Source organism: Mytilus edulis, chromosome 13 (assembly GCF_963676685.1).
Source record: "Mytilus edulis chromosome 13, xbMytEdul2.2, whole genome shotgun sequence".
Taxonomy (NCBI): domain Eukaryota; kingdom Metazoa; phylum Mollusca; class Bivalvia; order Mytilida; family Mytilidae; genus Mytilus; species Mytilus edulis.
This window is the reverse complement of record NC_092356.1, coordinates 18353081-18365913: the sequence shown is the minus strand read 5'-3', so window position 1 is coordinate 18365913 and position 12833 is coordinate 18353081. Positions and strand designations below refer to the sequence as shown.

The following is a 12833-nucleotide window of genomic DNA, read 5'->3' as shown; positions in this document are numbered from 1 at the left end:
TTAAACTAAGTCCCACGCTGGCGGCCATCTTGGATGATGGATCAGCTACAAAGTAACAATACTTGGTCATCACCACATAAGGAACATTCATGCTATGTTTGGTTTCATTCCATTCAGTGGTTCACTAGAAGAAGTCATTTGTATGCATTTCCAATAGGGTCCTATGTTAAACTAAGTCCCCGCTGGTGGCCATCTTAGATAATGGATCGGCTACAAAGTAACAACACTTGGTCAGCACTCCATAAGGAACATTCATGCTATGTTTGGTTTCATTCCATTTAGTGGTTCTCTAGAAGAAGTCATTTGTATGCATTTCCCATAGGGTCCTATGTTAAACTAAGTCCCCCGCTGGCGGCCATCTTGGATGATGGATCGGGCCAGTTGAGCTAAAAACCAACGGTCTAATCTATATAAAACCAACGGTCTAATCTATATAAAACCAACAGTCTAATCCATATAAAACCAACGGTCTAATCTATATAAAACCAACGGTCTAATCTATATAAATCCAACGGTCTAATCTATATAAAACCAACGGTCTAATCTATATAAAACCAACGGTCTAATCTATATAAAACCAACGGTCTAATCTATATAAAACCAATGGTCTAATCTCTATAAAACCAACGGTCTAATCTATATAAAAACGATTGAGAAATGTATGTCTTAATGGTTTTTCATTTAGACTATTTGGTATCCATTGGCAGATCTTCCATAAGATCATCTGCAAATAGTCAAAAATAACATAAGGACCTAAGAGCTACAGTTCCCCAGCTACTTAAAAGATCAATGTTCGTCCCCGAGAGTATCACCAGCCCAGTAGTCAACACTCCGGTGTTGACATGAATATCAATAATGTGGTCATTTTTATAAATTTCTGGTTTACAAAACTTTGAATTTTTCGAAAAACTAAGGATTTTTTTATTTCAGGCATAGATTACCTTAGCCGTATTTGGCACAACTTTTTGGAATTTTAGATCCTCAATGCTCTACAACTTTGTACATGTTTGGCTTTATCAATATTTCGATTTGAGCGTCGGTGATGAGTCTTATGTAGACAAAACGCGCGTCTGGCGTACTAAATTATAATCCTGGTATTTTTGATAACTATAGTTAAGATTTGGTAATTGTTTAAATAAACCTTACACTTAATCATATCATAATATTATCAGTTTAATATAATTAACACAGATCTTCTTAGAATTCACAATACAATATATTATCAGATTTCATATTGAAATTTTCAAATTTAAATAAAATATCAAATAAGAGAATTTAAATTTGGCTTTTCAAGTAGAAATGGTCATTTTCTTTATATATAAAACTAATACTCACTTAACAAATGACAAATAACACGTAAAGCCTCGTAAACATATTTGGTTAAACAACCAGAATATCAACTGAAGAGATATAATTACTCTTTCGTATACATTCTGTGGTTAAAAAAAAGATAAATCTTTTATTAACCGTTTTCTATTAGTTTTCCATTTCTACTGTTATTTTTGCTGGAAAAAATCAATGTGTAGTCATATAACTTCTGCAAAAGATAATGTCAAGTCTACAAATTTCTGGGATGTAATACCTTAGACCAAACAAAGATTAGACAAAAACAAGCATTGGTTAACACAATGTCTAGTCAATAGAATTAAGGCAATTATTTTTAGCTCAAGTTTACAATGCTTTAATTCAATTTTGCCTATAGTCAAAGAGAATTGAAAAAATGATACCAAAAGGACATTGACTAATCAACATTATCAAAAGTCAAATAAAAAAAAGATCAACAAACAACAGAGTAGACAAAACACAACAAACAACAGAGTAGACAACAAACAACAGAGTAGACAAAACACAACAAACAACAGAGTAGACAAAACACAACAAACAACAGAGTAGACAACAAACAACAGAGTAGACAAAACACAACAAACAACAGAGTAGACAAAACACAACAAACAACAGAGTAGACAACAAACAACAGAGTAGACAAAACACAACAAACAACAGAGTAGACAAAACACAACAAACTACAGAGTAGACAAAACACAACAAACAACAGAGTAGACAACAAACAACAGAGTAGACAAAACACAACAAACAACAGAGTAGACAAAACACAACAAACAAAACTAAAGACTGAAAAAGAAGAACCCCACAAAAAATGGGGATAAACTTTTGTGCTGCAGAAAGGTAAGCATATCATGTTCCACATGTGACACCCTTAGTGTCAACCTGCCTAATTTAGAAGGAACCAACAAAACTGTTCGCTCCAATTTTTATCCCTTTTTCACATATCAATTTTGAATACAAATTGCCTCTTTGATTGTGTAAATGTATAATATTTATAAGTCTCATCATATCAAACCAGAGCCAACAGTTTCATGGTCCACTTTACAGGTTGAGAAGGATGCACAACTTTAAGTTGCCCTAATGTGCTTTATTCCCATTCAGGAAAATGGTAAAATTCATCTAGATTATAGCATGTATTAAAAATGAATAATTAAACTGAAATATTTATAATAAAGGGGCCTTGCTGGTTTATCTACTGGACTTATAGCTCTGGTGTAATTTGACTAGGATTGTTGGTTTTCCTACAAATGTTTAGGTATTCTCTAACACATATGTCTAAGTTAAACAGGTAAAAAAAAACTTGAGACAACATGAACAACTCTCTTTTAAGTTAAAGTATACACTCAGTATGTCTCAAAATGCAGTTTGATGCAACCAATTAACAATACAAACCAGAAACATTTAAATGGCAGGTATGTATACAAAACATATAACAGTATGATCATCATCTCATAGTTATATTACTTTCAAATTATAAAAACCTCAAATTTGGCAATATTATTATTTCACATCAATATCTTTGGCTGTTATTTAATATTAATAAAAGTCTGGAAAAGACCAAAGATAAAATATATTTTTAAAATAATGTTACTCAGACAACGAACAAAAATAGTCATAGTTAAAACAAAATAATAATCAAAAACAAAGACCATTTAATTAAAATATATATAATTAATCTTAAAGAGAGAGTTTCAAATTAGATGTCAACCATTGTTTAGTGTTTCCTTGCATGAAATCTATTAAACTATCATGCAATACAGCTGAACATGTTGAAGCATTTAGCTAATAATGGAAACTTCAATCTTTGTGCTTCATCAGATCATATAAAAAAGATTGATTGATTGATTGATTGATTGATTGTTTAACATCCAATGGCAAATATTTCATGCATATTCAGGACGAGAACAAGTTCACAATAAATACAATAGGTAGGCCTTGTCATAACAGAGGCCATATATAGAGGATGTTCAGATATGATTGCCAATGAGACAGACAACTCCCAACAAGAGACCAAATGACACAGAAATTATCATGTTCATTGATACTATTAAGGGTAAACAAAAGTGTCAATTCCCAAATTTTTAGGGGCATATAACCTTCAAAAAAGAAATGTGCCATGTACATGTATCAAATTGGAACTTGAACTTTTAATGCACTACAACTATTTTAAAATGATTCTTATTTTAGGTGCTATTTTGCACAGTAACTCACAACTGTAAGACTTGATATCAAACATACTTACTTATCAAGTAAACTGTCCATGACTTTTTCAGACAATATTGAAATTGCTGTCATTATTCTCTTTAAACCATTTACCAAACTAGTTATCTATATAGTCATTCATTAATATGATTTCTTTTTTTCAATACCAATCAATCTTTTTCCAAAAAGATATAAGCTTCCCAGTTTACTATAAGTTCGGTTCTTCTTGAAAATATGCTTTTTCACAATTTCAGATTTGTAAATTGAGTCCTCAAAATTGATACATTTATAGTTAATTATAATGAAGTCAGTTGTCTTAACAAAACTAAAGTTGTCTTCAAGCTGCAAATAGCCATGATTATAATGCAATTAGATGTACATGTATATCAACTATTTTCTCACAATTCTATAGTCCTTCAAGCATTGTCCTTCATCCTCACTATACCTGGATTCCACATGAAAACCTAAATAATGACTTTTAACATTGGTTTTTGCAGCATTAGGTAAAATCCACTAATCAGGTCAATTATCGTTAAAATAAAATAGTGATATTGCTTTTTAACCATAAGATATAAAATACTCTGACAACATTTTTTCAATGTATAACTAAAAAGTTTCAGTGCAATCCAATTACTAAATAGCTTAAATTTGGTACCAATTTACCAAATACGACGGTCAGAGAATGTCCAGTCCATAGAAAGTAAAGCTTGAATGACAGGACAATTCCACACAGACTTAGATGTCCAATTTATATCTAATCCTTAGTGATAATTCGCCTCTAAAACAATGAAAGAACAAATGATCCTGTCGTATCTCATAAATATCTATGTTTTCTTATTCCAGCCAGAAGATTTCCTCATTTATCTCTTTCTCAGACTTTCGACTAAGCTTCAGCAACCGTCATATTTCACATTCAAACTAAGCAGTCTCTTTATAAATCTTGACTTTTGAAAAAAAATTATCAAATCCTCACTAAATAATCATGAAAATAACACAACAAGCTAAGAATTCGGTCCTGTCGTTTTTCATTAAAATCTTTGTTTTCTTGTTAAACCGAGAAGATTTTCTCATTTATCTCTTTTAAAACTTTCGACTAAGATGCAGCAGTCAATAAAATTTCAATCTGAGTTTTGAAAGAAATTTATCAAATCCTTGGTAAATAGACATGAAAATAAAACAACAAGCAAACGTATCCTGTCACTTTCTGTTTATTAGTCAATTCTTTTCAACTATAGTGCAGCAACCCTGATATTTCACATCGAAACTTGAACATTTTAAAGTATTCTATTTCTAAATCTTCAGTTTTCAAAGAAATTTATCAAATCCTTGATAAATAGCATGAAAATAACACAACAAGCAATGCATCCTAGCTGTCACTTCCATTTATGTGTAAATTCTAAATGGAGAAACAAAAATTGAATCTTGACAAATAGTAAAAATCCATGTCAAGCATTGCATGATACTTGACATTTTCTTTATCATTTGAACTCAATTATAACAGTCTTTTATTCTCAAATTTCATGAAAACTGTAATTTAAGATAACTTGTTCTTTTACAAACTCAAAAGTCAAAGTTTCTTAGCATTCAATTACTCAAAGGTCTAAGTAAGACATCTTGTCTCAAACTACATTGTTAATTCATAAATGACTCCTTAGAATTCTTAATAAATCAAAAACGACTTCTTCGCATGCTAAGAAACCTTCAAATCATCAATGTTGTTTAAAATTACATATATACAACCAAATTATGGATTCTTCCTTTTCCCAAAACTATGGCAAAATCTCATTATTTCCCAAAAACCCTTAGGGATATCGCCAATCTTTAACTACATAGAAGTTAGGTGTTCTTTTGTAAATTAACAAAGGTGCCATAGAAAGCTGCTAAACAGACTATATAACAGGAAATATTGGTCTTGCTAATAGAATTATTCCCCAGTGTACGTTTAATACGATTCCCTCATTTCATACAATGGATGCCTATATCTACTAAATAAGAAAAGTACACAGACATTGTGGGTTTATACTGTCATAGACATTATTTTTCCAATTATTTTAGAAAATTAACAGCTGTTTCATTTGAAAATTGGTTCTACTGTTTCCTGGTTACAGACAGGATGTGGTCAATTTTGTTTTTTACCTTAAGTTATAAAATTCAACCTAAAACCTAGATTTGCAAAATGTTATATTAATAGTCACTTTTTTACACTAAAAAAAGGAAACTTTTTAGTTTAAGGGATAATTTAATGCCAAAGATATGTTTCAAAATTTCTCCAATTTTAAATAATAAATAATTTTGTTTTTTAATTATCTTGACTGAACCGTGGAATAAAATCTTTTTTACAGATATTATCTATACTCTTATCAGAATCTGATTTTTCTTCTTTCAAATGATATTATTCTATCTACAACTGACATTTTTATTAATACTCTGATGCAAAAGTTTAAAAACATTTGCTCACAAAATCTCAATCAGTCCATTAAAATAAATAAAGATAACAAATTATTTATTCAGAAAATAAAAGCCGTCACTCACAGATGCCTTTTAATTAACAGCATCTATTTAAATATTCACATCATCAAGATTTTATTATTCCAGTTGTCAATTTCAAACGTAGCATTCCTGGTAATTCATTTCATGACTAACTACCATTGAAAAGCATATCAATTAAAAGTGACAATTTTACGATGACATTCTTCTATCATTACAATGAAAAATAATATCAGGTTAGGTTTAAGATAACTATTTTGTGGGAGAGAATGTTTTTAGCATTGATTTTACCATTATTGTAAATTGCTTTTGATCAAATTTCTGCGACAAATAGACAAAATTGCATCACGATTCAAAATTTAAAGAGAAATTGGGCAATTTGAGAAATCCTCAGCATGAAGTTGAAAATTGTAGTATTATGTTGAATTATTTTTATAGCTATTTTTTTTATCAAGAGGATATATACGTAAACAAAATTAAACATGAATTCGGTTTTATGGATTACTATTTTTCGTTTGATTACAAAATACCAAAATAGAAGACATTTTATTTTAGTTGGTTCCAATTAAAAATTGTTGTTAGTTGAGACAAAATCTTTTTTTTTTGAAGATACATCATGACAATTAAACTTTAGACAAAGATCTTTGTTGTATTTTGTTAAACACATCTATTTTTGGTGTTAACTTATACCAATTAAATCCAAAAAAAGAATCCTGCAAATAAAAGAAATAAAATGCATGCTTTTTCATGCTAACACATTAACTTAACTTCAAAGAACCAGAAAACAGAGGCCCTAAAGAGCCTGTTTCACTCACCTAGATCTATGTGCATCTTCAACAATAATGTTAACACTCGAACATTGAAGACTATGTATAAGTCATGACTAAATAAAAATTGAGAATGGAAATGGGGAATATGTCAAAGAAACAACAACCCGACCAAACAGCAGACAACAACCGAAGGACACCAATGGGTCTACAACGCTGCAAGAAAATCCCACACCAGGAGGTGGTCCTCAGCTAGACTCTTTTTTGTTGACCATGTTCTGCTGATTGTTTTTTCATCGTTTACAGATGTTTTCTGTAATTTTTGCAAAAAAGGAAAAAAAAGTCATTGAAGGACAATAATTCATTTAAAATTTTAAATCATCATTAGGACAATAACTTCTTTTAAAAGGGTTGACTTACATTTTTACAATGTTAGCACATTTGTGGATCATGTCCTGCTGATTAATTTTTTCAATTAACTTTTCAAAGTATGTATCTATTTAGCATTTAGGTTTATAAAATAAAAGACACAAAAAAACACAAAAAAAAATGTTAAAATTGTCTGATAAAGGAGTTGACTGAAGAATTGGGCCATGTTCATGTTGACCTATTTGTAGATCTAAATGTAGTCTTCCTGATCATTTATGCTTAATAAATAACTTTTATCTGTTTTCAAGATATTTATAATAGTGAAAAAATGCAACAAATGATAAAAAAAATAACTCCTAAAAGACTTGACAAACAATTTAGGCAATACCAACTTGTTTGTAGATCTTGCCTTGTAGTTTGCTTTTTCTATTCAAGATTTTCTCTATCTATAGGGGTTTTCAAGATATTAAGACTTAATTTGCATTTTATCCCTGTTTTATTGTACATAATTTTACACCTAGATACCCACATGATGTTGCCAGATTAATTGTTCCAACTGCTGCAGTTGTTTCAGAAGAGAAATTATTGAAAAAGTGAACTGACAACAAACAAGGAACAACAACGGACATCAACATGATCAAATGATCTGAGTAGCTCATTTGACCTGTCTTGCCAAGCTGCTGATCATGACTTACACAGATAATCAAAGGAAACTTTCAGGAAAGGAAGGATAACTCTTGAAGTTTAATATTTCACAATAACGAATGAATGTTGTAAAGCTTTAGATCATGAAGATTAAGATTGTTCTGACATTTGAAAATTTGAATACCTAGATCAAAACATGCATTCACTTTCAGCCAAAATTGAATAAATTTAAGAACATATTTACCTGTTAAAAACCCAAGAATTTTTTTAGAAGCTGGTAGGTATAAATGTATGGTATTGTAGTATTGATAATACACATAACTATACAAAACATTGCAAAATGTACAGTACCGGTATACAAGCCTTACCTGCATAAAAAGTCCCTGATTCTTCATCAGCTTATCTTCATTTTCTGACTGTACAATTCTGTGAAAGAATAAAAAGAATTAGTGGCATGTGGTGTGGTCAAGAATAAGAATTTGGTAAAAAAAACTATTTCTGCAGATCCAGGATGTTGAAAACTCCTTAAAAGGGGGCCAAAACTACATGAACTTTCGGAAAAATAAGTGGCTGTTTTATGCTATTTGGTCAAGTTGTTGTCTGTTTGAAACATTCCACATAAATTTCCATTCTCTATGTTATTAACATTAGTTCAACAAGTCTATATATACTTTTACCAAATATATGCAATGTATATATGTAGCTCCATAAAGGTGCCCTGTCATATTCATAATTTGCTTATGTACATGTACAAGTTAAAAGTTGACACCTTCTGATGATCAGTAACCATCAATCATCATGATCATGGACAACAAGATTTAAAATATTTATATCATAGATTATTGTCCTGTTAAGTCTTTGATATGTGCATGTGTTGCAGGCTGTTATGAAAGAAACATGTCTAGTGAATTTTCAAATATTTGTCATGATGAATATATTATATATTCCTGTGCTTGCATTCAATTTCCGATCATGATTTTCTTGATAGAGCGTTGCTGCACACAAGAAAGCTATTAAACCAAGAGTTCCAAATGGTGAAGTTGAAATCATCCCTTCGTAAATTTTACGGACGCCATCACGAGTTGGTTGACTGTTATGGAATAACTGTTTCACAAATGATATCAGATATGTTCCTTACATAGAAACTACAATCCTCTTCCCTTTTATGAATGTGACCTACCGAATTAGACTATTTACCTGTTTTGTTATCACATAAGCATAAACATAACGACGGGTGCCACATGTGGAGCAGGATCTGCTTACCCTTCTGGAGCACCTGAGATCACCCCGAGTTTTAAATGGGGATCGTGTTGCTTATTCTTTAGTTTTCTATGTCCTGTATGGTGTGTCATATGTACTATTGTTTGTCTGTTTGTTTTTTTCATTTTTAGCCATGGCGTCAGTTTGTTTTCGATTTATGAGTTTGACTGTCCCTCTGGTATCTTTGGTCCCTCTTTTATAATATTTAAAAAAAAAAATTATGTATATATATATCTACCATTTTTGTCTACCATTCTACAGTCTTTTTCTTTGACATTACAATATATTTTTGTGAGAAGATACCCCGGTCCTAAATTTCTTGATTTATTTGCATACCAAAATAAAATGTTCTTACAACATGTACAAATTACTTAACCTTTGCTTCATATCGTACTATAATTTTTTTAAACTAATGTTTTCTCTCGCTTCTTATATATGTATGACATACCGACAATTAAGAATCTGCTGTCTGCATGCAAGTATTAATTTGATATTAAAACTTCGCAAAAGATACTTTAGTTTGACGGAATGTGCTGTACTAACAAAAATATTTGTGGTTAAAAATTAGGCTGCTTACTGAATTTGGGAGAACAATATGACCCTGAAGTTATTAACTTACTCTGTTTACTTTTAATGAATCTGTTCAGCTACAATATCAGGGTAAAAGTTACAACAAACAGGTTGGGAACAAACCCCCTGTATGGTGATTATACCTGTAAAGAGGGATAATCCTTCTTTAGAGGGATAAAATTATCCCTCTATAGAGGGCTATTTTTGTTACAATGTAACACTGGATTTAAAGCAAATTAGGGCAGAATGGCATTTTCTAGTTATATTGGCTATACTCTCTAGCATTATATGCATCAACATATGCACTTTTTGGGATGACCAGATTTCTGCTAAAGTGACAAAACTTGCAATCTATTGTATACCTATATCTGAACACCTGATCAACAACAAAAGGAATAGTTGACCTTTAAATTTCATGTTAAATCTAACAGTAACAATAGAAATTCTGTTCAGCGAGGCATATAAGTGAGTGGAATTTACCTGATCATCCCAGCTTTCAATCATGGTGAACAATACACCTTATTGTATTTGTCCGCCATTGCTGGAAATCACACAGGTTCTCGTAAAATTTTGACGTCATAAAACAAAATATCTGACGCCACAATCATGACAATGGAAAAGTGATTGTTGTTGACGTCAAAAGTTCAAACGGCCAGGATTAGCGATAAGGTGTATAGATTGTATATTTAGTCAGATAAGCAGCAAACTGGGCATGTGCATCATGTGCATATTAAATTAAGAACATCAATTGATGCATCAACTGTTGCAGGTTACTGCCATAATAAGCAGAAAATGCCTTTCTGCCCTATTTTGATTTAATAAAATTGAGAAAGGAAATGGTGAATATGTCAAAGCGACAACCACCCGACCATAGAGCAAACAACAGCCGAAGGCAACCAATGGGTCTTCAATGTAGCGAGAATTCCCGCACCCGTAGGTGTCCTTCAGCTGGCCCCTAAAATATGCATAATAGTATCCAGTCTAAACAAAAATACGCCTCTACAGACATTTTGACAGAGGGATAATTTTATCCCTCTATAGAAGGAATATCCCTCTATCATTGTCTATACAGGTATAATCACCATACCGAGGGTTTGTTCCCAATCTGACAAACTTCTACCCAATGATGCCAATCATTACATTAATATAGCATATTTTAAAATATTTTAACAAATACACATCTACCAACCTACCTGGTGATAACTCAGACGTTTGGTCACCACATGATTTTTTTATATTAAATAAACACATCATCAGGCTTTCAGATATAAAAAGTTATTCTGTTCAATTATTTGGTGTTGAACTACAAATGTATTGGAGTGTTAGAACAATGGGACATTGTACTAATGGGGTGTCGGACCAATGGGCTGTTGGAATAATTAGGTGTCAGGCTAGCTGCGGAACCGTAGCTCTTAGGTCCTTATGTTATTTTTTGACATATGGTCCGCAAATAGTCAAAAAATAACATAAGGACCTAAGAGCTACGGTTCCGCAGCTAGTGTCAGGCCTAACTGGCCTAAGAAAGAAGGAGGATTTTGTCTAGTCTAAATAATTATGACGTCTGCCAAGGCTATTTTTTATTTTTTTCTGGGACGCCTTCCTAGCCTTGCCAGACGTCATAATTATTTGGACTAGATTTTGTCATGCACTGATGCAGTGTCCTAAACATCATAAACAAATTTATGCAGCTTTTGCTGTGCCTGAACTTCATCTGCAGTTCATGATCAGAAAATGAGAAAAATATTAATTGCAGTGTGTGTATATGTCTCTTGTGTAACTAATAATGCTTTGTGTACATTTCATAACAAAAACTTCACTAACAATTTATATTTGACGCCCGAACGACAAAGTTCCAGTCTTCAAATTCACCGACTTCGGATACTTGCGAAAACACGGAAACTGCTACAACCAACTACCACATTAAAAGTTAGAACGATATACAACAGCAACGTTAACGGTTATTTACTTTTGTGAAAGAATTTAAAAACTACCATTAAGGCAAACTTGGCATATTTTCGAAGTATAATAATCAAAAGATTTATACATATGCAAATCATGTGTTCTGTATCTGTAGAATATCGGAATTGAACTCAAAATACTGAGTAAAACTTATCCAGGAAGTGCTGTGTGCGACATTGATGTAAATAGTCGTGCTATATAACTGCCTTAAAACTTTCAACAATTTTACACTAATTTGTGTTACTGTAAAACATTGTGTATTTTTTTATATTACTTATTCAAAACAATAATTGTAAAAAAGGGGTTCCAACCCCAGAAATATTGTATTGTATTGTATTGTATTGTAATGTTGCATTGTATTGTATTGCATTGCATTGCATTGTATTGCAATGTATTGTATTGCATTACATTGCAATGCATTGTATTGCATTACATTGCAATGCCTTTTTACATTGCAGTGCATTGTATTGCATTACATTGTATTGTATTGTATTGCATTGTATATTGTAGTGTATTGTATTGTATTGCATTGTGTTGTATTGTATTGTATTGTATTGTATTGTATTGTATTGTCGTATTGTATTGTATTGTATTGTATTGTATTGTATTGTATTGTATTGTATTGTATTGTATTGTATTGTATTGTATTGTATTGTATTGTATTGTATTGTTGTATTGTATTGTATTGTATTGATTGTATATTTTAACTTATTTGATTCGTTCAGGGATAGTCACAGGTTAAACTATATGTTCGAAGGTAGACAGAAAACGGCGGATAGCAAAAAGCATATTGCATAGCAAAAACAGTGGCGGATAAAGGGCGGGGTTTCCGGGGGTTGGAACCCCCCTCTTTTTTTGGACGACCAATGCATTGAATGGGGACATGTGGTTGGAACACCCCCTTTTTAAAATGGCTGGATCCGCCCAGGCCCTGAAAAACCATATCGCACGGTTATTTTTTGAATATTTAAATACCGATATATACTTTTTGACGTCATATAATGAATTTCATAATATTGTTTAAACTTTATTGTTTTATTAAAAAAAAAAAACTATGATCGATTATTTGAAGATCCTTTTTTTTTAAATACATAAGATGTTAACAAACAAACATAAAAAATAAATGAAATAACAACTATAAGTTGTTGTTGTCTAGGAGACAATATGAAAGCTATTAATTTCCAACAAAATCAAACGACGGTTTTGATACAAATATGTTCGGAAATT

General features: G+C 31.5%; 1 protein-coding gene across 4 annotated transcripts in view; it reads right to left on the bottom strand.

The window, feature by feature from the left end:
• LOC139501490 (N-acetylated-alpha-linked acidic dipeptidase 2-like) overlaps positions 1-11592 on the bottom strand; it is a 60989-nt gene extending 49397 nt beyond the window's left edge. The window contains exons 1-3 of one of the 4 annotated variants that reach the window (XM_071290583.1): positions 11469-11592; positions 8186-8243; positions 6852-6867 (exon numbers count right to left, since the gene is read on the bottom strand). The gene's annotated coding sequence lies outside the window, so the exon portion shown is untranslated. Of the gene's footprint in view, positions 1-1335; positions 1533-6851; positions 6872-8185; positions 8244-11468 lie in introns of those variants that run through there. The other 3 variants (XM_071290579.1, XM_071290584.1, XM_071290585.1) reach the window with 3 other exon arrangements.
• Positions 11593-12833: the final 1241 nt, after the last annotated feature.